Below are 22,168 nucleotides of genomic sequence, written 5' to 3'. Positions count from 1 at the left end.
ATTTACAGTTAACAATATCACATTAGCCGTGATCGTATAGTGGTTAGTACATTGCGTTGTGGCCGCAATAACCCAGGTTCAAATCCTGGCCACGGCATTACATGAATCAGTGATAGGAAAGTGAACATATATTTCTGTATCGATTAAAATGTCTCCGTTCGCTACAGAAAACAGTCCTAAGAATTCATTTTGTTTATTTTCTTTATATCACCGAATTATGTTGTGTATGGACTTCAAACATAACGTAATATACTTCTTAATCATCGCATTGCAGCAGAGTGTTTTGAACAAGGCATGTATAGTTAGCAATCCCACATAAGCCGTGATCGTATAGCGGTTAGTACATTGCGTTGTGGCCGCAATAACCCAGGCTCGAATCCTGGTCACGGCATCACCAGAATCTGTGATAGGAAGTTAACGCGTACTTCTGTATCGATTAAATTGACCAAGTGCGCTTGGATGAACAGCTCCTGATGCTTTAATTTTACTTGTTTTCTTTATAACACCGAATTATGTTGGGTATTGATTTCAAACATACGAAACATATTTCTTAATCAAGGCATTGCAGCTCAGTTTTTTGAACAAGACATATATAGGTAACAATCTCACATCAGCCGTAATCGTATAGTGGTTAGTACATTGCGTTGTGGCCGCAATAACCCAGCTTCGAATCCTGGTCACGGCATTACAAGAGTCAGTGATAGGATAGTGAACATGTACTGCTGTATCGATTAAATTGTCTCCGTTCGCTAGAGAAAACAGTCCTATGCATTTATTTTGTTTATTTTTTTTATATAACCGAATTATGTTGTGTATCGACTTCAAACATAACGAAATATACTTCGTAATCATCGCATTGCAGCAGAGTGTTTTAAACAAGACATATTTGGTTAACAATCTCATATGAGCCGTGATCGTATAGTGGTTAGTACATTGCGTTGTGGCCGCAATAACCCAGGTTCGAATCCTGGGCAGGGCATTACCAGAATCTGTGACAGGTAGTTAACGTGTACCTCTGTATCGATTAAATTGACCCCGTGCGCTTGGATGAACAGCTCCTGATGCTTTAATTTTGCTTGTTTTCTTTACAACACCGAATTATGTTGGGTATTGACTTCAAACATAACGAATTATATTTCTTAATCAACGCATTGCAGCACACTGTTTGGAACAATATATATATAGATAACAATCTCACAGCAGCCGTGATCGTATAGTGGTTAGTACATTGCGTTGTGGCCGCAATAACCCAGGTTCGAATCCTGGTCATGGCATTAGAAGAATCTGTGATAGGAAGTTAACGTGTACTTCTGTATCGACTAAATTGTCTCCGTTCGCTAGAGAAAACAGTCCTATGCATTCATTTTGTTTATTTTTTTGATATAACCGAATTATGTTGTCTATCCACTTTAAACGTAACGAAAGATACTTCTTAATCAGCGCATTACAGCAGAGTGTTTTAAACAAGGCATGTATAGTTAACAATCTTACATTAGCCGTGTTCGTATAGTTGTTAGTACATTCCTTCGTGGCCGCAATAACCCAGGTTCTAATCCTGGTCACGGCATTCCCAGAATCTGTGATAGGAAGTTAACGTGTGCTTCTGTATCGATTAAATTGACGCCGTGCGCTTGGATGAACAGCTCCTGATGCTTTAGTTTTGCTTGTTTTCTCTATTACACCGAATAATTTTGTGTATTGACTTCAAACATAACGTAATACAATTCTTAATCAGCGCATTGCAGCACAGTGTTTTGAACAAGATATATATAGATAACAATCTCACAACAGCCGTGATCGTATAGTGGTTAGTACATTGCGTTGTGGCTGCAATAACCCAGGTTCGAATCCTGGTCACGGCATTACAAGAGTCAGTGATGGGATAGTGAAAACATGTACTGCTGTATCGATTAAACTGTCTCCGTTCGCTAGAGAAAAAAGTCCTATGCATTCATTTTGTTTGTTTTCTTTATCTCACCGAATTATGTTGTGTATCGACTTCAAACATAACGTAATATACTTCTTAATCATCGCATTGCAGCAGAGTGTTTTGAACAAGGCATGTATAGTTAGCAATCCCACATAAGCCGTGATCGTATAGCGGTTAGTACATTGCGTTGTGGCCGCAATAACCCAGGCTCGAATCCTGGTCACGGCATCACCAGAATCTGTGATAGGAAGTTAACGCGTACTTCTGTATCGATTAAATTGACCAAGTGCGCTTGGATGAACAGCTCCTGATGCTTTAATTTTACTTGTTTTCTTTATAACACCGAATTATGTTGGGTATTGATTTCAAACATACGAAACATATTTCTTAATCAAGGCATTGCAGCTCAGTTTTTTGAACAAGACATATATAGGTAACAATCTCACATCAGCCGTAATCGTATAGTGGTTAGTACATTGCGTTGTGGCCGCAATAACCCAGGTTCGAATCCTGGTCACGGCATTACAAGAGTCAGTGATAGGATAGTGAACATGTACTGCTGTATCGATTAAATTGTCTCCGTTCGCTAGAGAAAACAGTCCTATGCATTTATTTTGTTTATTTTTTTTATATAACCGAATTATGTTGTGTATCGACTTCAAACATAACGAAATATACTTCTTAATCATCGCATTGCAGCAGAGTGTTTTAAACAAGACATATTTGGTTAACAATCTCATATGAGCCGTGATCGTATAGTGGTTAGTACATTGCGTTGTGGCCGCAATAACCCAGGTTCGAATCCTGGGCACGGCATTACCAGAATCTGTGACAGGTAGTTAACGTGTACCTCTGTATCGATTAAATTGACCCCGTGCGCTTGGATGAACAGCTCCTGATGCTTTAATTTTGCTTGTTTTCTTTACAACACCGAATTATGTTGGGTATTGACTTCAAACATAACGAAATATATTTCTTAATCAAGGCATTGCAGCAGAGTGTTTTGAACAAGACATATATAGTTAACAATAACACATAAGCCGTGATCGTATAGTGGTTAGTACATTGCGTTGTGGCCGCAATAACCCAGGTTCGAATCCTGGTCACGGCATTACAAGAGTCAGTGTTAGGATAGTTAACATGTACTTCTGTATCGATTAAATTGTCTCCGTTCGCTAGAGAAAACAGTCCTATGAATTCATTTTGTTATTTTCTTTATATCACCGAATTATGTTGTGTATCGACTTCAAACATAACGTAATATACTTCTTAATCATTGCATTGCAGCAGAGTGTTTTGAACAAGGCTTGTATAGTCAATCTAACATAAGCCGTGATCGTACAGTGGTTAGTACATTGCGTTGTGGTCGTAATAACCCAGGTCCGAATCCTGGTCACGGCATTACCAGAATTTGTGATATGAAGTTAACGTGTACTTCTGTATCGATTAAATTGACCCCGTGCGCTTGGATGAACAGCTCCTGATGCTTTTATTTTGCTTGTTTTCTTCATAACACCGAGTTATGTTGGGTATTGACTTCAAACATACGAAGTATAGTTCTTAATCAACGCAAGTGTTTTGAACAGGACATATATAGTTAACAATCTTACATCAGCCGTGATCGTATAGTGGTTAGTACATTGCGTTGTGGCTGCAATAACCCAGGTTCCAATCCTGGTCACGGCATTACAAGAATCAGAGATAGGAAAGTGAACATATATTTCTGTATCGATTAAATTGTCTCCGTTCGCTAGAGAAGACAGTCCTATGCATTCATTTTGTTTATTTTCTTTATATCACCGAATTATGTTGTGTATCGACTTCAAACAAACGAAATATATTTCTTAATCAACGTATTGCAGCAGAGTGTTCTGAACAGGACATATATGGTTAACAATCTTACATCCGCCGTGATCGTATAGTGGTTAGTACATTGCGTTGTGGCTGCAATAACCCAGGTTCCAATCCTGGTCACGGCATTACAAGAATCAGAGATAGGAAAGTGAACATATATTTCTGTATCGATTAAATTGTCTCCGTTCGCTAGAGAAGACAGTCCTATGCATTCATTTTGTTTATTTTCTTTATATCACCGAATTATGTTGTGTATCGACTTCAAACAAACGAAATATATTTCTTAATCAACGTATTGCAGCAGAGTGTTCTGAACAAGACATATATGGTTAACAATATCACATTAGCCGTGATCGTATAGTGGTTAGTGCATTGCGTTGTGGCCGCAATAACCCAGGTTCGAATCCTGGTCACGGCATTACAAGAATCAGGGATAGGAAAGTTAACATCTATTTCTGTATCGATTATAATGTCTCTGTTCGCTAGAGAAAACAGTCCTATGAATTCATTTTGTTTATTTTCTTTATATCACCGAATTATGTTGTGTATCGACTTCAAACATAACGTAGTATACTTCTTAATCATCGCATTGCAGCAGAGTGTTTTGAACAAGGCATGTATAGTTAACAATATGACATGAGCCTTGATCGTATAGTGTTTAGTACATTGCGTTGTGGCCGCAATAACCCAGGTTCGAGTCCTGGTCACGGCATTACAAGAGTCAGTGATAGAATTGTGAACATATACTTCTGTGTCGATTAAATTGTCTCCGTTCGCTAGAGAAAACAGTCCTGTGCATTTATTTTGTTTACTTTCTTTATAACACGGAATTATGTTGTGTATCGACTTCAAACATAACGAAATATATTTCTTAATCAAGGCATTGCAGCAGAGTGTTTTGAACAAGACATATATAGTTAACAATAACACATAAGCCGTGATCGTATAGTGGTTAGTACATTGCGTTGTGGCCGCAATAACCCAGGTTCGAATCCTGGTCACGGCATTACAAGAGTCAGTGTTAGGATAGTGAACATGTACTTCTATATCGTTTAAATTGTCTCCGTTCGCTAGAGAAAACAGTCCTATGAATTAATTTTGTTATTTTCTTTATATCACCGAATTGTGTTGTGTATCGACTTCAAACATAACGAAATATACTTCTTAATCATCGCATTGCGGCACAGTGTTTTGAACAAGATATATATAGATAACAATCTCACAACAGTCGTAATCGTATAGTGGTTAGTACATTGCGTTGCGGCCGCAATAACCCAGGTTCGAATCCTGGTCACGGCATTACAAGAATCAGTGATAGGAAAATGAACATATATTTCTGTATCGATTAAAATGTCTCCGTTCGTTAGAAAAAACAGTCCTATGAATTCATTTTGTTTATTTTCTTTATACCACCGAATTATGTTGTGAATCGACTTCAAACATAACGTAATATACTTCTTAATCATCTCATTGCGGCAGAATCTTTTGAACAAGGCATGTATAGTTAACAAACTCGCATAAGCCGTGATCGTATGGTGGTTAGTACATTGCGTTGTGGCCGCAATAACCCAGGTTCGAATCCTGGTCACGGCATTACCAGAATCTCTGATAGGTAGTTAACGTGTACTTCTGTATCGATTAAATTGATCCCGTGCGCTTGGATGAACAGCTCCTGGTGCTTTAATTTTGCTTGTTTTCTTTATAACACCGAATTATGTTGGGTATTGACTTCAAACATAACGAATTATACTTCTTAATCAACGCATTGCAGCAGATTGTTTTGAACATGACATATATAGATAACAATCTCAGATGAGCCGTGATCGTATAGTGGTTAGTAGATTACATTGTGGCCGCAATAACCCAGGCTCGAGTCCTGGTCACGGCATTGGAAGAATCAGTGATAGTAAAGTGAACATGTACTTCTGTATCGATTAAATTGTCTCCGTTCACTAGAGAAAACAGTCGCATGCATTTATTTTGTTTATTTTGTTTATATAACCGAAATATGTTGTGTATCGACTTCAAACATAACGAAATAAACCTCTTAATCATCGCATTGCAGCAGAGTGTTTTGAACAAGACATATATGGTTAACAATCTCATATGAGCCGTGATCGTATAGTGGTTAGTACATTGCGTTGTGGCCGCAATAACCCAGGTTTGAATCCTGGTCACGGCTTTACAAGAGTCAGTGATAGGAAAGTGAACATATATTTCTGTATCGATTAAAATGTCTCCGTTCGCTAGAAAAAACAGTCCTGTGAATTCATTTTGTTTATTTTCTTTATACCACCGAATTATGTTGTGAATTGACTTCAAACATAACGTAATATACTTCTTAATCATCTCATTGCAGCAGAGTGTTTTGAAAAGGCATGTATAGTTAACAATCTCACATTAGCCGTGGTCGTGTAGTGGTTAGTACATTGCGTTGTGGCCGCAATAACCCAGCTTCGAATCCTTGTCACGGCATTACCAGCATCTGTGATAAGAAGTTAACGTGTACTTCTGTATCGATTAAATTGACACCGTTCGCTTGGATGAACATCTCCTGATGCATTTATTTTGTTTATTTTCTTTATATAACCGAATTATGTTGTGTATCGACTTCAAACATAACGAAATATACTTCTTAATCAACGCATTGCAGCAGATTGTTTTGAACATGACATATATAGATAACAATCTCAGATGAGCCGTGATCGTATAGTGGTTAGTAGATTACATTGTGGCCGCAATAACCCAGGTTCGAATCCTGGTCACGGCATTGGAAGAATCAGTGATAGTAAAGTGAACATATATTTCTGTATCGATTAAAATGTCTCCGTTCGTTAGAAAAAACAGTCCTATGAATTCATTTTGTTTATTTTCTTTATACCACCGAATTATGTTGTGAATCGACTTCAAACATAACGTAATATACTTCTTAATCATCTCATTGCGGCAGAATCTTTTGAACAAGGCATGTATAGTTAACAAACTCGCATAAGCCGTGATCGTATGGTGGTTAGTACATTGCGTTGTGGCCGCAATAACCCAGGTTCGAATCCTGGTCACGGCATTACCAGAATCTCTGATAGGTAGTTAACGTGTACTTCTGTATCGATTAAATTGATCCCGTGCGCTTGGATGAACAGCTCCTGGTGCTTTAATTTTGCTTGTTTTCTTTATAACACCGAATTATGTTGGGTATTGACTTCAAACATAACGAATTATACTTCTTAATCAACGCATTGCAGCACTTTTTTTTTTTATAAAAGACATATATACATAACTATCTCACATCAGCCGTGATCGTATAGTGGTTAGTACATTGCGTTGTGGCCGCAATAACCCAGGTTCGAATCCTGGTCACGGCATTACAAGAGTCAGTGATAGGATAGTGAACATGTACTTCTGTATCGATTAAATTGTCTCCGTTCGCTAGAGAAAAAAGTCCTGTGCATTTATTTTGTTTACTTTCTTTATAACACGGAATTATGTTGTGTATCGACTTCAAACATAACGAAATATATTTCTTAATCAAGGCCTTGCAGCAGAGTGTTTTGAAAAAGGCATATATAGTTAACAATACCACATAAGCCGTGATCGTATAGTGGTTAGTACATTGCGTTGTGGCCGCAATAACCCAGGTTCGAATCCTCGTCACGGCATTACAAGAGTCAGTGATAGGATAGTGAATATGTACTTCTGTAGCGATTAAATTGTCTCCGTTCGCTAGAGAAAACAGTCCTATGAATTCATTTTGTTATTTTCTTTATATCACCGAATTATGTTGTGTATCGACTTCAAACATAACGTAATATACTTCTTAATCATCGCCTTGCAGCAGAGTGTTTTGAACAAGGCATGTATAGTCAATCTCACATAAGCCGTGATCGTATAGTGGTTAGTACATTGCGTTGTGGTCGCAATAACCCATGTTTGAATCCTGGTCACCGCATTACCAGAATCTGTGATATGAAGTTAACGTGTACTTCTGTATCGATTAAATTGACCCCGTTCGCTTGGATGAACAGCTCCTGATGCTTTAATTTTGCTTGTTTTCTCTATTACACCGAATTATGTTGTGTATCGACTTCAAGCATAACGTAATACATTTCTTAATCAACGCATTGCAGCACAGTGTTTTGAACAAGACATATATACATAACAATCTCACCTCAGCCGTGATCGTATAGTGGTTAGTACATTGCGTTGTGGCCGAAATAACCCAGGTTCGAATCCTGGTCACGGCATTACAAGAGTCAGTGATAGGATAGTGAACATGTTCTTCTGTATCGATTAAATTGACGCCGTTCGTTTGGATGAACAGCTCCTGATGCTTTAATTTTGCTTGTTTTCTCTATTACACCGAATTATGTTGTGTATCGACTTCAAACATAACGTAATACATTTCTTAATCAACGCATTGCAGCACTTTTTTTTTTATAAAAGACATATATACATAACTATCTCACATCAGCCGTGATCGTATAGTGGTTAGTACATTGCGTTGTGGCCGCAATAACCCAGGTTCGAATCCTGGTCACGGCATTACAAGAGTCAGTGATGGGATAGTGAACATGTACTTCTGTATCGATTAAATTGTCTCCGTTCGCTAGAGAAAAAAGTCCTGTGCATTTATTTTGTTTACTTTCTTTATAACACGGAATTATGTTGTGTATCGACTTCAAACATAACGAAATATATTTCTTAATCAAGGCATTGCAGCAGAGTGTTTTGAAAAAGGCATATATAGTTAACAATACCACATAAGCCGTGATCGTATAGTGGTTAGTACATTGCGTTGTGGCCGAAAAAACCCAGGTTCGAATCCTGGTCACGGCATTACAAGAGTCAGTGATAGGATAGTGAACATGTACTTCTGTATCGATTAAATTGACGCCGTTCGTTTGGATGAACAGCTCCTGATGCTTTAATTTTGCTTGTTTTCTCTATTACACCGAATTATGTTGTGTATCGACTTCAAACATAACGTAATACATTTCTTAATCAACGCATTGCAGCACTTTTTTTTTTTATAAAAGACATATATACATAACTATCTCACGTCAGCCGTGATCGTATAGTGGTTAGTACATTGCGTTGTGGCCGCAATAACCCAGGTTCGAATCCTGGTCACGGCATTACAAGAGTCAGTGATAGGATAGTGAACATGTACTTCTGTATCGATTAAATTTTCTCCGTTCGCTAGAGAAAAAAGTCCTGTGCATTTATTTTGTTTACTTTCTTTATAACACGGAATTATGTTGTGTATCGACTTCAAACATAACGAAATATATTTCTTAATCAAGGCATTGCAGCAGAGTGTTTTGAAAAAGGCATATATAGTTAACAATACCACATAAGCCGTGATCGTATAGTGGTTAGTACATTGCGTTGTGGCCGCAATAACCCAGGTTCGAATCCTGGTCACGGCATTACAAGAGTCAGTGATAGGATAGTGAATATGTACTTCTGTAGCGATTAAATTGTCTCCGTTCGCTAGAGAAAACAGTCCTATGAATTCATTTTGTTATTTTCTTTATATCACCGAATTATGTTGTGTATCGACTTCAAACATAACGTAATATACTTCTTAATCATCGCCTTGCAGCAGAGTGTTTTGAACAAGGCATGTATAGTCAATCTCACATAAGCCGTGATCGTATAGTGGTTAGTACATTGCGTTGTGGTCGCAATAACCCATGTTTGAATCCTGGTCACGGCATTACCAGAATCTGTGATATGAAGTTAACGTGTACTTCTGTATCGATTAAATTGTATCCGTTCGCTAGAGAAAACAGTCCTATGAATTCATTTTGTTATTTTCTCTATATCAACGAATTATGTTGTGTATCGACTTCAAACATAACGTAATATACTTCTTAATCATCGCATTGCAGCAGAGTGTTTTGAACAAGGCATGTATAGTCAATCTCACATAAGCGGTGATCGTACAGTGGTTAGTACATTGCGTTGTGGTCGTAATAACCCAGGTTCGAATCCTGGTCACGGCATTACCAGAATTTGTGATATGAAGTTAACGTGTACTTCTGTATCGATTAAAATGTCTCTGTTCGCTAGAGAAAACAGTCCTATGAATTAATTTTGTTTATTTTCTTTATATCGCCGAATTATGTTGTGTATCGACTTCAAACATAACGTAGTATACTTCTTAATCATCGCATTGCAGCAGAGTGTTTTGAAAAAGGCATATATAGTTAACAATACCACATAAGCCGTGATCGTATAGTGGTTAGTACATTGCGTTGTGGCCGCAATAACCCAGGTTCGAATCCTGGTCACGGCATTACAAGAGTCAGTGATAGGATAGTGAATATGTACTTCTTTAGCGATTAAATTGTCTCTGTTCGCTAGAGAAAACAGTCCTATGAATTCATGTTGTTATTTTCTTTATATCACCGAATTATGTTGTGTATCGACTTCAAACATAACGTAATATACTTCTTAATCATCGCCTTGCAGCAGAGTGTTTTGAACAAGGCATGTATAGTCAATCTCACATAAGCCGTGATCGTATAGTGGTTAGTACATTGCGTTGTGGTCGCAATAACCCATGTTTGAATCCTGGTCACGGCATTACCAGAATCTGTGATATGAAGTTAACGTGCACTTCTGTATCGATTAAATTGTATCCGTTCGCTAGAGAAAACAGTCCTATGAATTCATTTTGTTATTTTCTCTATATCAACGAATTATGTTGTGTATCGACTTCAAACATAACGTAATATACTTCTTAATCAACGCATTGCAGCACAGTGTTTTGAACAAGACATATATACATAAAAATCTCACCTCAGCCGTGATCGTATAGTGGTTAGTACATTGCGTTGTGGCCGAAATAACCCAGGTTCGAATCCTGGTCACGGCATTACAAGAGTCAGTGATAGGATAGTGAACATGTACTTCTGTATCGATTAAATTGACGCCGTTCGTTTGGATGAACAGCTCCTGATGCTTTAATTTTGCTTGTTTTCTCTATTACACCGAATTATGTTGTGTATCGACTTCAAACATAACGTAATACATTTCTTAATCAACGCATTGCAGCACTTTTTTTTTTTATAAAAGACATATATACATAACTATCTCACATCAGCCGTGATCGTATAGTGGTTAGTACATTGCGTTGTGGCCGCAATAACCCAGGTTCGAATCCTGGTCACGGCATTACAAGAGTCAGTGATAGGATAGTGAACATGTACTTCTGTATCGATTAAATTGTCTCCGTTCGCTAGAGAAAAAAGTCCTGTGTATTTATTGTGTTTACTTTCTTTATAACACGGAATTATGTTGTGTATCGACTTCAAACATAACGAAATATATTTCTTAATCAAGGCATTGCAGCAGAGTGTTTTGAAAAAGGCATATATAGTTAACAATACCACATAAGCCGTGATCGTATAGTGGTTAGTACATTGCGTTGTGGCCGCAATAACCCAGGTTCGAATCCTGGTAACGGCATTACAAGAGTCAGTGATAGGATAGTGAATATGTACTTCTGTAGCGATTAAATTGTCTCCGTTCGCTAGAGAAAACAGTCCTATGAATTCATTTTGTTATTTTCTTTATATCACCGAATTATGTTGTGTATCGACTTCAAACATAACGTAATATACTTCTTAATCATCGCCTTGCAGCAGAGTGTTTTGAACAAGGCATGTATAGTCAATCTCACATAAGCCGTGATCGTATAGTGGTTAGTACATTGCGTTGTGGTCGCAATAACCCATGTTTGAATCCTGGTCACGGCATTACCAGAATCTGTGATATGAAGTTAACGTGTACTTCTGTATCGATTAAATTGTATCCGTTCGCTAGAGAAAACAGTCCTATGAATTCATTTTGTTATTTTCTCTATATCAACGAATTATGTTGTGTATCGACTTCAAACATAACGTAATATACTTCTTAATCATCGCATTGCAGCAGAGTGTTTTGAACAAGGCATGTATAGTCAATCTCACATAAGCGGTGATCGTACAGTGGTTAGTACATTGCGTTGTGGTCGTAATAACCCAGGTTCGAATCCTGGTCACGGCATTACCAGAATTTGTGATATGAAGTTAACGTGTACTTCTGTATCGATTAAGATGTCTCTGTTCGCTAGAGAAAACAGTCCTATGAATTCATTTTGTTTATTTTCTTTATATCGCCGAATTATGTTGTGTATCGACTTCAAACATAACGTAGTATACTTCTTAATCACCGCATTGCAGCAGAGTGTTTTGAACAAGGCATGTATAGTTAACAATATGACATGAGCCCTGATCGTATAGTGGTTAGTACAATGCGTTGTGGCCGCAATAACCCAGGTTCTAATCCTGGTCACGGCATTACCAGAATTTGTGATATGAAGTTAACGTGTACTTCTGTATAGAATAAATTGACCCCGTTCGTTTGGATGAACAGCTCCTGATGCTTTAATTTTGCTTGTTTTCTCTATTACACCGAATTATGTTGTGTATCGACTTCAAACATAACGTAATACATTTCTTAATCAACGCATTGCAGCACAGTGTTTTGAACAAGACATATATACATAACTATCTCACATCAGCCGTGATCGTATAGTGGTTAGTACATTGCGTTGTGGCTGCAATAACCCAGGTTCGAATCCTGGTCACGGCATTACAAGAGTCAGTGATAGGATAGTAAACATGTACTTCTGTATTGATTAAATTGTCTCCGTTCGCTAGAGAAAACAGTCCTATGAATTCATTTTGTTATTTTCTTTATATAACCGAATTATGTTGTGTATCGACTTCAAACATAACGTAATATATTTCTTAATCAAGGCATTGCAGCAGAGTGTTTTGAACAAGGCATATATAGTTAACAATACCACATAAGCCGTGATCGTATAGTGGTTAGTACATTGCGTTGTGGCCGCAATAACCCAGGTTCGAATCCTGGTCACGGCATTACAAGAGTCAGTGATAGGATAGTAAACATGTACTTCTGTATTGATTAAATTGTCTCCGTTCGCTAGAGAAAACAGTCCTGTGCAATTATTTTGTTTACTTTCTTTACAACACGGAATTATGTTGTGTATCGACTTCAAACATAACGAAATATATTTCTTAATCAAGGCATTGCAGCAGAGTGTTTTGAACAAGGCATATATAGTTAACAATACCACATAAGCCGTGATCGTATAGTGGTTAGTACATTGCGTTGTGGCCGCAATAACCCAGGTTCGAATCCTGGTCACGGCATTACAAGAGTCAGTGATAGGATAGTGAACATGTACTTCTGTATCGATTAAATTGTCTCCGTTCGCTAGAGAAAACAGTCCTATGAATTCATTTTGTTATTTTCTTTATATCACCGAATTATGTTGTGTATCGACTTCAAACATAACGTAATATACTTCTTAATCATCGCCTTGCAGCAGAGTGTTTTGAACAAGGCATGTATAGTCAATCTCACATAAGCCGTGATCGTATAGTGGTTAGTACATTGCGTTGTGGTCGCAATAACCCAGGTTCGAATCCTGGTCACGGCATTACCAGAATTTGTGATATGAAGTTAACGTGTACTTCTGTATAGAATAAAATGACCCCGTTCGTTTGGATGAACAGCTCCTGATGCTTTAATTTTGCTTGTTTTCTCTATTACACCGAATTATGTTGTGTATCGACTTCAAACCTAACGTAATACATTTCTTAATCAACGCATTGCAGCACATTGTTTTGAACAAGACATATATACATAACAATCTCACATCAGCCGTGATCGTATAGTGGTTAGTATATTGCGTTGTGGCCGCAATAACCCAGGTTCAAATCCTGGTCACGGCGTTGCCAGAATCTGTGATAGGAAGTTAACGTGTACTTCTGTATCGATTAAATTCACCCCGTTCGCTTTTTATTAACAGCTCCTGATGCTTTAATTTCGCTTGTTTTCTTTATAACACCGAATTGTGCTGAGTATGGACTTCAAACATAACGAAACACACTTCTTATTCAACGCATTGCAGCAGAGTGTTTTGAACAAGACATATATAGCTAACAATATCACATTAGCCTTGATCGTATAGTTGTTAGTACATTGCGTTGTGGCCGCAATAACCCAGGTGCAAATCCTGGATACGGCATTACAAGAATCAGTGATAAGAAAGTGAACATGTATTTCCGTGTCGAATAAATTTTTTCCGTTCGCTAGGGTAAACACTTCCTATGCATTAATGTTGCTTCTTTTATTTATAACACCAAATTATGTTATGTATCGACTTCAAACGTAACGAAATGTATTTCTTAATCAAGCATTCCAGCAGCGTGTTTTGAACAAGACATCTATAGTTAACAATCTCGCTTAGCCGTATAAGCCCGGTTCGAATCCTGGTCACGCCATTGCCAGAATCTGTGATAGGAAGTTAACGTGTACTTCTGTATCGATTTAATTCAGCCCGTTCGCTTTTTATGAAGAGCTCCTGAAGCTTTAATTTTGCTTGTTTTCTTTAAAACACCGAATTATGTTGGGTATCGACTTCAAACATAACAAAACATGCTTCTTATTCAACGCATTGCAGCAAAGTGTTTTAAACAAGACATACATAGTTGAGAATCTCACATTAGGCGTGATCGTATAGTGGTTAGTACAATGTTTTGTCGCGCCAATAACACAGGTTCACATCCTGGTCACGGCATTACCAGAATCTGTGATAGGAAGTTAACGTGTACTTCTGTATCGATCAAATTTTCGCCGTTCGGTTGGATGAACAGCTCCTGATGTTTTAATTTTGTTTCTTTTCTCTATAACAAAACAATGCCATATCCGCCGTGATCGTATAGTGGTTAGTACATTGCGTTGTGGCTGCAATAACCCAGGTTCGAATCCTGGTCACGGCATTACAAGAATCAGTGATAGGAAAGTGAACATATATTTCTGTATCGATTAAAATGTCTCTGTTCGCTAGAGAAAACAGTCTATTGAATTCATTTTGTTTTTTTCTTTATATCACCGAATTATGTTGTGTATCGGCTTCAAACATAACGTAATATACTTCTTAATCATCGCCTTGCAGCAGAGTGTTTTGAACAAGGCATGTATAGTTAATCTCACATAAGCCGTGATCGTATAGTGGTTAGTACATTGCGTTTTGGCCGCAATAACCCAGGTTCGAATCCTAGTCACGGCATTACAAGAATCAGTGTTAGGAAAGTGAACATATACTTCCGTATCGATTAAATTGACACCGTTCGCTTGGATGAACAGCTCCTGATGCTTTAATTTTGCTTGTTTTCTCTATTATACGGAATTATGTTGTGTATCGACTTCAAACATAACGAAACATGCTTCTTATTCAACGCATTTCAGCAGAGTGTTTTGAACAAGACATGCATAGTTGATATTATCACATTAGCCGTGATCGTGTAGTTGTTAGTACATTGCGTTGTGGCCGCAGTAACCCAGGTGCAAATCCTGGTTACGGCATTACAGGAACCAGTGATTGGAAAGTGAACATATATTTCTGTATCGATTAAAATTTCTCTGTTCGCTAAAGAAAACAGTCCTATGAATTCATTTTGTTTTTTTTCTTTATATCACCGAATTATGTTGTGTATCGACGTCAAACATAACGTAGTATACTTCTTAATCATCGCATTGTAGCAGAGTGTTTCGAACAAGACGTATATGGTTAACAATCTTATATCAGCCCTGATCGTATAGTGGTTAGTACATTGCGTTGTGGCCGCAATAACCCACGTTCGAATCCTGGTCACGGCATTCCCAGAATCTGTGATAGGTAGTTAACGTGTACTTCTGTATTGATTAAATTGACCCCGTGCGCTTGGATGAACAGCTCCTGATGCTTTAATTTTGTTCGTTTTCTTTACAACACCGAATTATGTTGTGTATCGACTTCAAACATAACGTAATACATTTCTTAATCAACGCATTGCAGCACAGTGTTTTGAACAAGACATATATAGATAACAATCTCACATCAGCCGTGATCGTATAGTGGTTAGTACATTGCGTTGTGGCCGCAATAACCCAGGTTCGCATCCTGGTCATTTCATTAGCAGAATCTGTGATAGGAAGTTAACGTGTACTTCTGTATCGATTAAATTGACTCCGTTTGCTTGGATGAACAGCTTCTGATGATTTAACTTCGCTTGTTTTTTCTATTACACCGAATTATGTTGTGTATCGATTTCAAACATAACGTAATACATTTCTTAATCAACGCATTGCAGCACAGTGTTTTGAACAAGACATATATAGATAACAATCTCACATCAGCCGTCATCGTATAGTGGTTAGTACATTGCGTTGTGGCCGCAATAACCCAGGATCGAATCCTGGTCATTTCATTAGAAGAATCTGTGATTGGAAGTTAACGTGCACTTCTGTATCGATTAAATTGTCTCCGTTCGATAGAGAAAACAGTCCTATGCATTCATTTTGTTTATTCTTTTTAAATAACCGAATTATGTTGTGTATAGACTTCAAACATAACGAAATATACTTCTTAATCATTGCATTGCAGCAGAGTGTTTTAAACAAGACATATATGGTTAACAATCTTATATCAGCCGTGATCGTATAGTGGTTAGTACATTGCGTTGTGGCCGCAATAACCCAGGTTCGAATCCTGGTCACGGCATTACAAGAGTCAGTGATAGGAAAGTGAACATATATTTCTGTATCGATTAAATTGACCCCGTTCGCTTGGATGAACAGCTCCTGATGCTTTAATTTTGCTTGCTTTCTCTATTACATCGAATTATATTGTGTATCGACTTCAAACATAACGTAATACATTTCTTAATCAACGCATTGCAGCACAGTGTTTTGAACAAAACATATATCGATAACAATCTCACATCAGCCGTGATCGTATAGTGGTTAGTACATTGCGTTGTGACCTCAATAACCCAGTTTCGAATCCTGGTCACGGCATTACAGGAATCAGTGATAGGAAAGTGAACATATATTTCTGTATCGATTAAAATTTCTCTGTTCGCTAGAGAAAACAGTCCTATGATTTCATTTGGTTTTTTTTCTTTATATCACCGAATTATGTTGTGTATCGACGTCAAACATAACGTAGTATACTTCTTAATCATCGCATTGTAGCAGAGTGTTTCGAACAAGACGTATATGGTTAACAATCTTATATCAGCCGTGATCGTATAGTGGTTAGTACATTGCGTTGTGGCCGCAATAACCCACGTTCGAATCCTGGTCACGGCATTCCCAGAATCTGTGATAGGTAGTTAACGTGTACTTCTGTATTGATTAAATTGACCCCGTGCGCTAGAGAAAACAGTCATATGCATTTATTTTGTTTATTTTCTTTATATAACCGAAAGATGTTGTGTATCGACTTCAAACATAACGAAATTTATATCTTAATCATCGCATTGCAGCAGAGTGTTTTGAAGAAGACATATATGGTTAACAAACTTATATCAGCCGTGATCGTATAGTGGTTAGTACATTGCGTTGTGGCCGCAATAACCCAGGTTCGAATCCTGGTCACGGCATTACAAGAATCAGTGATAGGAAAGTGAACATATATTTCTGTATCGATTAAATTGACCCCGTTCGCTTGGATGAACAGCTCCTGATGCTTTAATTTTGTTCGTTTTCTTTACAACACCGAATTATGTTGGGTATTGACTTCAAACATACGAAGTATATTTCCTAATCAACGCATTGCAGCTCAGTGTTTTGAACAAGACATATACAGATAACAATCTCACATCAGCCGTGATCGTATAGTGGTTAGTACATTGCGTGTGGCCGCAATAACCCAGGTTCGAATCCTGGTCACGGCATTACAAGAATCAGGGATAGGAAAGTGAACATATATGTCTGTATCGATTAAAATGTCTCCGTTCGCTACAGAAAACAGTCCTAAGAATTCATTTTGTTTATTTTCTTTATATCACCGAATTATGTTGCGTATCGACTTCAAACATAACGTAATATACTTCTTAATCATCGCATTGCAGCAGAGTGTTTTGAACAAGGCATGTATAGTTAATAATCCCACATAAGCCGTGATTGTATAGCGGTTAGTACATTGCGTTGTGGCCGCAATAACCCAGGCTCGAATCCTGGTCACGGCATCACCAGAATCTGTGATAGGAAGTTAACGCGTACTTCTGTATCGATTAAATTGACCAAGTGCGCTTGGATGAACAGCTCCTGATGCTTTAATTTTACTTGTTTTCTTTATAACACCGAATTATGTTGGGTATTGACTTCAAATATACGAAATATGTTTCTTAATCAAGGCATTGCAGCTCAGTTTTTTGAACAACACATATATAGGTAACAATCTCACATCAGCCGTGATCGTATAGTGGTTAGTACATTGCGTTGTGGCCGCAATAACCCAGGTTCGAATCCTGGTCACGGCATTACAAGAGTCAGTGTTAGGATAGTGAAAACATGTACTGCTGTATCGATTAAATTGTCCCCGTTCGCTAGAGAAAAAAGTCCTATGCATTCATTTTGTTTGTTTTCTTTATGTCACCGAATTATGTTGTGTATCGACTTCAAACATAACGAAATATATTTCTCAATCAACGCATTGCTGCAGAGTGTTCTGAAAAAGACATATACAGTTAACAATATCACATTAGCCGTGATCGTATAGTGGTTAGTACATTGCGTTGTGGCCGCAATAACCCAGGTTCGAATCCTGGCCACGTCATTACATGAATCAGTGATAGGAAAGTGAACATATATTTCTGTATCGATTAAAATATCTCCGTTCGCTATAGAAAACAGTCCTAAGAATTCATTTTGTTTATTTTCTTTATATCACCGAATTATGTTGCGTATCGACTTCAAACATAACGTAATATACTTCTTAATCATCGCATTGCAGCAGAGTGTTTTGAACAAGGCATGTATAGTTAATAATCCCACATAAGCCGTGATTGTATAGCGGTTAGTACATTGCGTTGTGGCCGCAATAACCCAGGCTCGAATCCTGGTCACGGCATCACCAGAATCTGTGATGGGAAGTTAACGCGTACTTCTGTATCGATTAAATTGACCAAGTGCGCTTGGATGAACAGCTCCTGATGCTTTAATTTTACTTGTTTTCTTTATAACACCGAATTATGTTGGGTATTGATTTCAAACATACGAAATATATTTCTTAATCAAGCCATTGCAGCTCAGTTTTTTGAACAAGACATATATAGGTAACAATCTCACATCAGCCGTGATCGTATAGTGGTTAGTACATTGCGTTGTGGCCGCAATAACCCAGGTTCGAATCCTGGTCACGGCATTACAAGAGTCAGTGATAGGATAGTGAACATGTACTGCTGTATCGATTAAATTGTCTCTGTTCGCTAGAGAAAACAGTCCTATGCATTTATTTTGTTTATTTTCTTTATATAACCGAATTATGTTGTGTATCGACTTCAAACATAACGAATTATATTTCTTAATTAACGCATTGTAGCAGAGTGTTTTGAACAAGACATATATGGTTAACAATCTCATATGAGCAGTGATCGCATTGTGGTTAGTTCATTCCTTCGTTGCGGCAATAACCCAGGTTCTAATCCTGGTCACGGCATTCCCAGAATCTGTAATAGGTAGTTAACGTGTACTTCTGCATCGATTAAGTTGACCCCGTGTGCTCAGATGAACAGCTCCTGATGCTTTAATTTGGTTGTTTTCTTTATAACACCGAGTTATGTTGGTCATTGACTTCAAACATACGAAGTATATTTCTTAATCAACGCATTGCAGCTCAATGTTTTGAACAAGACATATATAGATAAAAATCTCACATCAGCCGTGATCGTATAGTGGTTAGTACATTGCGTTGTGGCCGCAATAACCCAGGTTCGAATCCTGGTCACGGCATTACAAGAGTAAGTGTTAGGAAAGTGAACATATAATTCTGTATCGATTAAAATGTCTCCGTTCGCTACAGAAAACAGTCCTAAGAATTCATTTTGTTTATTTTCTTTATATCACCGAATTATGTTGCGTATCGACTTCAAACATAACGTAATATACTTCTTAATCATCGCATTGCAGCAGAGTGTTTTGAACAAGGCATGTATAGTTAATAATCCCACATAAGCCGTGATCGTATAGCGGTTAGTACATTGCGTTGTGGCCGCAATAACCCAGGCTCGAATCCTGGTCATGGCATCACCAGAATCTGTGATAGGAAGTTAACGCGTACTTCTGTATCGATTAAATTGACCAAGTGCGCTTGGATGAACAGCTCCTGATGCTTTAATTTTACTTGTTTTCTTTATAACACCGAATTATGTTGGGTATTGATTTCAAACATACGAAATATATTTCTTAATCAAGCCATTGCAGCTCAGTTTTTTGAACAAGACATATATAGGTAACAATCTCACATCAGCCGTGATCGTATAGTGGTTAGTACATTGCGTTGTGGCCGCAATAACCCAGGTTCGAATCCTGGTCACGGCATTACAAGAGTCAGTGATAGGATAGTGAACATGTACTGCTGTATCGATTAAATTGTCTCCGTTCGCTAGAGAAAACAGTCCTATGCATTTATTTTGTTTATTTTCTTTATATAACCGAATTATGTTGTGTATCGACTTCAAACATAACGAATTATATTTCTTAATTAACGCATTGTAGCAGAGTGTTTTGAACAAGACATATATGGTTAACAATCTCATATGAGCCGTGATCGTATAGTGGTTAGTACATTGTGTTGTGGCCGCAATAACCCAGGTTCGAATCCTGGTCACGGCCTTACAAGAATCTGTGATAGGTAGTTAACGTGTACTTCTGTATCGATTAAATTCACCCCGTGCGCTTGGATGAACAGCTCCTGATGCTTCAATTTTGCTTGTTTTCTTTACAACACCGAATTATGTTGGGTATTGACTTCAAACATAACGAATTATATTTCTTAATCAACGCATTGCAGCACAGTGTTTGGAACAAGATATATATAGATAACAATCTCACAACAGCCGTGATCGTATAGTGGTTAGTACATTGCGTTGTGGCGGCAATAACCCAGGTTCGAATCCTGGTCACGGCATTACAAGAGTCAGTGATAGGATAGTGAAAACATGTACTGCTGTATCCATTAAATTGTCTCCGTTCGCAAGAGAAAAAAGTCCTATGCATTCATTTTGTTTGTTTTCTTTATGTCACCGAGTTATGTTGTGTATCGACTTCAAACATAACGAAATATATTTCTTAATCAACGCATTGCCGCAGAGTGTTTTAAACAAGACATATTTGGTTAACAATCTCATATGAGCCGTGATCGTATAGTGGTTAGTACATTGCGTTGTGGCCGCAATAACCCAGGTTCGAATCCTGGGCACGGCATTACCAGAATCTGTGACAGGTAGTTAACGTGTACCTCTGTATCGATTAAATTTACCCCGTGCGCTTGGATGAACAGCTCCTGATGCTTTAATTTTGCTTGTTTTCTTTACAACACCGAATTATGTTGGGTATTGACTTCAAACATAACGAATTATATTTCTTAATCAACGCATTGCAGCACACTGTTTGGAACAATATATATATAGATAACAATCTCACAACAGCCGTGATCGTATAGTGGTTAGTACATTGCGTTGTGGCCGCAATAACCCAGGTTCGAATCCTGGTCATGGCATTAGAAGAATCTGTGATAGGAAGTTAACGTGTACTTCTGTATCGACTAAATTGTCTCCGTTTGCTAGAGAAAACAGTCCTATGCTTTCATTTTGTTTATTTTTTTGATTTAACCGAATTATGTTGTCTATCCACTTCAAACGTAACGAAAGATACTTCTTAATCAGCGCATTACAGCAGAGTGTTTTAAACAAGGCATGTATAGTTAACAATCTCACATTAGCCGTGATCGTATAGTGATTAGTACATTCCTTCGTGGCCGCAATAACCCAGGTTCTAATCCTGGTCACGGCATTCCCAGAATCTGTGATAGGAAGTTAACGTGTGCTTCTGTATCGATTAAATTGACGCCGTGCGCTTGGATGAACAGCTCCTGATGCTGTAGTTTTGCTTGTTTTCTCTATTACACCGAGTAATTTTGTGTATTGACTTCAAACATAACGTAATACAATTCTTAATCAGCGCATTGCAGCACAGTGTTTTGAACAAGATATATATAGATAACAATCTCACAACAGCCGTGATCGTATAGTGGTTAGTACATTGCGTTGTGGCGGCAATAACTCAGGTTCGAATCCTGGTCATGGCATTAGAAGAATCTGTGATAGGAAGTTAAAGTGTACTTCTGTATCGACTAAATTGTCTCCGTTCGCTAGAGAAAACAGTCCTATGCATCCATTTTTTTTATTTTTTTATATAACCGAATTATGTTGTCTATCCACTCCAAACGTAACGAAAGATACTTCTTAATCATCG

At 37.8% G+C, this 22,168-nt stretch overlaps 35 non-coding genes across 35 annotated transcripts; all 35 read left to right on the top strand.

Annotated features, from left to right (window-relative positions):
• The first annotated feature begins 25 nt into the window (after positions 1-25).
• Trnah-gug (transfer RNA histidin (anticodon GUG)) lies at positions 26-97 on the top strand. The gene has a single exon. It is a non-coding gene; the product is annotated as a tRNA-His (tRNA).
• Positions 98-1,202: 1,105 nt separating this feature from the next.
• Positions 1,203-1,274, top strand: Trnah-gug (transfer RNA histidin (anticodon GUG)). Its single transcript has one exon. It is a non-coding gene; the product is annotated as a tRNA-His (tRNA).
• Positions 1,275-1,790: 516 nt separating this feature from the next.
• On the top strand, positions 1,791-1,862 carry Trnah-gug (transfer RNA histidin (anticodon GUG)). The gene has a single exon. It is a non-coding gene; the product is annotated as a tRNA-His (tRNA).
• A 518-nt stretch (positions 1,863-2,380) lies between these two features.
• Trnah-gug (transfer RNA histidin (anticodon GUG)) lies at positions 2,381-2,452 on the top strand. The gene has a single exon. It is a non-coding gene; the product is annotated as a tRNA-His (tRNA).
• Positions 2,453-2,674: 222 nt separating this feature from the next.
• On the top strand, positions 2,675-2,746 carry Trnah-gug (transfer RNA histidin (anticodon GUG)). Its single transcript has one exon. It is a non-coding gene; the product is annotated as a tRNA-His (tRNA).
• A 223-nt stretch (positions 2,747-2,969) lies between these two features.
• Trnah-gug (transfer RNA histidin (anticodon GUG)) lies at positions 2,970-3,041 on the top strand. Its single transcript has one exon. It is a non-coding gene; the product is annotated as a tRNA-His (tRNA).
• A 1,089-nt stretch (positions 3,042-4,130) lies between these two features.
• Trnah-gug (transfer RNA histidin (anticodon GUG)) lies at positions 4,131-4,202 on the top strand. Its single transcript has one exon. It is a non-coding gene; the product is annotated as a tRNA-His (tRNA).
• A 516-nt stretch (positions 4,203-4,718) lies between these two features.
• Trnah-gug (transfer RNA histidin (anticodon GUG)) lies at positions 4,719-4,790 on the top strand. Its single transcript has one exon. It is a non-coding gene; the product is annotated as a tRNA-His (tRNA).
• Positions 4,791-5,305: 515 nt separating this feature from the next.
• Positions 5,306-5,377, top strand: Trnah-gug (transfer RNA histidin (anticodon GUG)). Its single transcript has one exon. It is a non-coding gene; the product is annotated as a tRNA-His (tRNA).
• A 517-nt stretch (positions 5,378-5,894) lies between these two features.
• Positions 5,895-5,966, top strand: Trnah-gug (transfer RNA histidin (anticodon GUG)). The gene has a single exon. It is a non-coding gene; the product is annotated as a tRNA-His (tRNA).
• An 810-nt stretch (positions 5,967-6,776) lies between these two features.
• On the top strand, positions 6,777-6,848 carry Trnah-gug (transfer RNA histidin (anticodon GUG)). The gene has a single exon. It is a non-coding gene; the product is annotated as a tRNA-His (tRNA).
• A 226-nt stretch (positions 6,849-7,074) lies between these two features.
• Positions 7,075-7,146, top strand: Trnah-gug (transfer RNA histidin (anticodon GUG)). Its single transcript has one exon. It is a non-coding gene; the product is annotated as a tRNA-His (tRNA).
• Positions 7,147-7,953: 807 nt separating this feature from the next.
• On the top strand, positions 7,954-8,025 carry Trnah-gug (transfer RNA histidin (anticodon GUG)). Its single transcript has one exon. It is a non-coding gene; the product is annotated as a tRNA-His (tRNA).
• Positions 8,026-8,251: 226 nt separating this feature from the next.
• Positions 8,252-8,323, top strand: Trnah-gug (transfer RNA histidin (anticodon GUG)). The gene has a single exon. It is a non-coding gene; the product is annotated as a tRNA-His (tRNA).
• Positions 8,324-8,545: 222 nt separating this feature from the next.
• Positions 8,546-8,617, top strand: Trnah-gug (transfer RNA histidin (anticodon GUG)). The gene has a single exon. It is a non-coding gene; the product is annotated as a tRNA-His (tRNA).
• Positions 8,618-8,844: 227 nt separating this feature from the next.
• On the top strand, positions 8,845-8,916 carry Trnah-gug (transfer RNA histidin (anticodon GUG)). The gene has a single exon. It is a non-coding gene; the product is annotated as a tRNA-His (tRNA).
• A 222-nt stretch (positions 8,917-9,138) lies between these two features.
• On the top strand, positions 9,139-9,210 carry Trnah-gug (transfer RNA histidin (anticodon GUG)). The gene has a single exon. It is a non-coding gene; the product is annotated as a tRNA-His (tRNA).
• An 800-nt stretch (positions 9,211-10,010) lies between these two features.
• On the top strand, positions 10,011-10,082 carry Trnah-gug (transfer RNA histidin (anticodon GUG)). The gene has a single exon. It is a non-coding gene; the product is annotated as a tRNA-His (tRNA).
• A 510-nt stretch (positions 10,083-10,592) lies between these two features.
• On the top strand, positions 10,593-10,664 carry Trnah-gug (transfer RNA histidin (anticodon GUG)). The gene has a single exon. It is a non-coding gene; the product is annotated as a tRNA-His (tRNA).
• Positions 10,665-10,891: 227 nt separating this feature from the next.
• Positions 10,892-10,963, top strand: Trnah-gug (transfer RNA histidin (anticodon GUG)). Its single transcript has one exon. It is a non-coding gene; the product is annotated as a tRNA-His (tRNA).
• A 1,389-nt stretch (positions 10,964-12,352) lies between these two features.
• Trnah-gug (transfer RNA histidin (anticodon GUG)) lies at positions 12,353-12,424 on the top strand. The gene has a single exon. It is a non-coding gene; the product is annotated as a tRNA-His (tRNA).
• Positions 12,425-12,645: 221 nt separating this feature from the next.
• Trnah-gug (transfer RNA histidin (anticodon GUG)) lies at positions 12,646-12,717 on the top strand. The gene has a single exon. It is a non-coding gene; the product is annotated as a tRNA-His (tRNA).
• A 222-nt stretch (positions 12,718-12,939) lies between these two features.
• On the top strand, positions 12,940-13,011 carry Trnah-gug (transfer RNA histidin (anticodon GUG)). The gene has a single exon. It is a non-coding gene; the product is annotated as a tRNA-His (tRNA).
• Positions 13,012-13,229: 218 nt separating this feature from the next.
• On the top strand, positions 13,230-13,301 carry Trnah-gug (transfer RNA histidin (anticodon GUG)). Its single transcript has one exon. It is a non-coding gene; the product is annotated as a tRNA-His (tRNA).
• Positions 13,302-13,524: 223 nt separating this feature from the next.
• Positions 13,525-13,596, top strand: Trnah-gug (transfer RNA histidin (anticodon GUG)). Its single transcript has one exon. It is a non-coding gene; the product is annotated as a tRNA-His (tRNA).
• Positions 13,597-14,574: 978 nt separating this feature from the next.
• Trnah-gug (transfer RNA histidin (anticodon GUG)) lies at positions 14,575-14,646 on the top strand. Its single transcript has one exon. It is a non-coding gene; the product is annotated as a tRNA-His (tRNA).
• A 1,691-nt stretch (positions 14,647-16,337) lies between these two features.
• On the top strand, positions 16,338-16,409 carry Trnah-gug (transfer RNA histidin (anticodon GUG)). The gene has a single exon. It is a non-coding gene; the product is annotated as a tRNA-His (tRNA).
• An 811-nt stretch (positions 16,410-17,220) lies between these two features.
• Positions 17,221-17,292, top strand: Trnah-gug (transfer RNA histidin (anticodon GUG)). The gene has a single exon. It is a non-coding gene; the product is annotated as a tRNA-His (tRNA).
• An 810-nt stretch (positions 17,293-18,102) lies between these two features.
• Trnah-gug (transfer RNA histidin (anticodon GUG)) lies at positions 18,103-18,174 on the top strand. The gene has a single exon. It is a non-coding gene; the product is annotated as a tRNA-His (tRNA).
• Positions 18,175-18,986: 812 nt separating this feature from the next.
• Positions 18,987-19,058, top strand: Trnah-gug (transfer RNA histidin (anticodon GUG)). The gene has a single exon. It is a non-coding gene; the product is annotated as a tRNA-His (tRNA).
• A 515-nt stretch (positions 19,059-19,573) lies between these two features.
• Positions 19,574-19,645, top strand: Trnah-gug (transfer RNA histidin (anticodon GUG)). The gene has a single exon. It is a non-coding gene; the product is annotated as a tRNA-His (tRNA).
• Positions 19,646-20,161: 516 nt separating this feature from the next.
• On the top strand, positions 20,162-20,233 carry Trnah-gug (transfer RNA histidin (anticodon GUG)). The gene has a single exon. It is a non-coding gene; the product is annotated as a tRNA-His (tRNA).
• Positions 20,234-20,455: 222 nt separating this feature from the next.
• On the top strand, positions 20,456-20,527 carry Trnah-gug (transfer RNA histidin (anticodon GUG)). The gene has a single exon. It is a non-coding gene; the product is annotated as a tRNA-His (tRNA).
• Positions 20,528-21,046: 519 nt separating this feature from the next.
• Trnah-gug (transfer RNA histidin (anticodon GUG)) lies at positions 21,047-21,118 on the top strand. The gene has a single exon. It is a non-coding gene; the product is annotated as a tRNA-His (tRNA).
• A 223-nt stretch (positions 21,119-21,341) lies between these two features.
• Trnah-gug (transfer RNA histidin (anticodon GUG)) lies at positions 21,342-21,413 on the top strand. Its single transcript has one exon. It is a non-coding gene; the product is annotated as a tRNA-His (tRNA).
• The last annotated feature ends 755 nt before the right edge of the window (positions 21,414-22,168 follow it).

This window comes from Hydractinia symbiolongicarpus, chromosome 5 (assembly GCF_029227915.1).
Source record: "Hydractinia symbiolongicarpus strain clone_291-10 chromosome 5, HSymV2.1, whole genome shotgun sequence".
Classification (NCBI taxonomy): domain Eukaryota; kingdom Metazoa; phylum Cnidaria; class Hydrozoa; order Anthoathecata; family Hydractiniidae; genus Hydractinia; species Hydractinia symbiolongicarpus.
Note: the sequence above shows the minus strand (reverse complement) of the source record. Positions and strands in the feature narration are given on the sequence as shown.